This window comes from Neomonachus schauinslandi, chromosome 7, assembly GCF_002201575.2.
Source record: "Neomonachus schauinslandi chromosome 7, ASM220157v2, whole genome shotgun sequence".
NCBI classification, from domain to species: Eukaryota; Metazoa; Chordata; class Mammalia; order Carnivora; family Phocidae; genus Neomonachus; species Neomonachus schauinslandi.
In genome coordinates this window covers 124,838,390-124,839,207 of record NC_058409.1, presented here as the reverse complement: position 1 = coordinate 124,839,207, position 818 = coordinate 124,838,390, and the positions used below count along the sequence as shown (strand labels likewise).

At 35.1% G+C, this 818-nt stretch overlaps 1 non-coding gene across 1 annotated transcript; it reads right to left on the bottom strand.

Moving 5' to 3' along the window:
- Nucleotides 1–257: 257 nt before the first annotated feature.
- On the bottom strand, nucleotides 258–361 carry LOC123325444. Its single transcript, XR_006540448.1, has one exon. It is a non-coding gene; the product is annotated as a small nucleolar RNA U13 (small nucleolar RNA).
- Nucleotides 362–818: the final 457 nt, after the last annotated feature.

Here is an 818-nt window from a genome sequence, read left to right as displayed (position 1 = left end):
AAAAATATATATGTGTAAATACATTGTATGTTTAGGGTAGTGTATTTATACATATATAGTATTTATACACATATATAGCATATACTATATATACAGCATAATAGATAACACATATTAATAGTATATATAGTATATACACATATAAAGTATATACCATATGTATACTATATATATATATGACTGATAGAGTATCTACATATAAATTTCATGCACACCCAACCCCTATAAGATTTTTCTTTGTTTCTTTTTTCTCTTCATATCAGACAGGTAATGTGCCGAGGTTGTAGCCAGGTTTGAGGGAGGCACATGTCACACAACAGCGTGAACACCCTACCGTCATGCTCATGAACTACAAATGAATTCAGTGCCTGTAAGGTTTTTAAAAAATACTTAGGAAATTTATTTTGTAGGTCACACAACCTTTATAAATATTTCCATAATCATATTTTGGCTGGCTGCAGAGTCACTCCGCATCATTAATTAAGAATGTTTCTGTACTAACAGCTCATTTCCAACATGAATCTTCCACTGTAATGTAGTTAGGCAGCCAGGTGACCTCTAGAGAGCAGGTTCTTAAATTCCCATGAATACAGTTCATAAGGCTGAGTTGCCAGAAACAGCAAGTCACAGATTCCATGACTCCCACCCTTTACTTTATACTGAAGAGTACAGGATACCCCAAAAGGCACATATGGCGGGCCAAATACCCAAGGGATGATTGCAACATTGGCAACAAACTCAAATCATTTAAATCCAGCAAAGTAGATGCCTTGGTATGGAAAGATGTGGGATGATATGGAGAATTGGGAAGAATCACA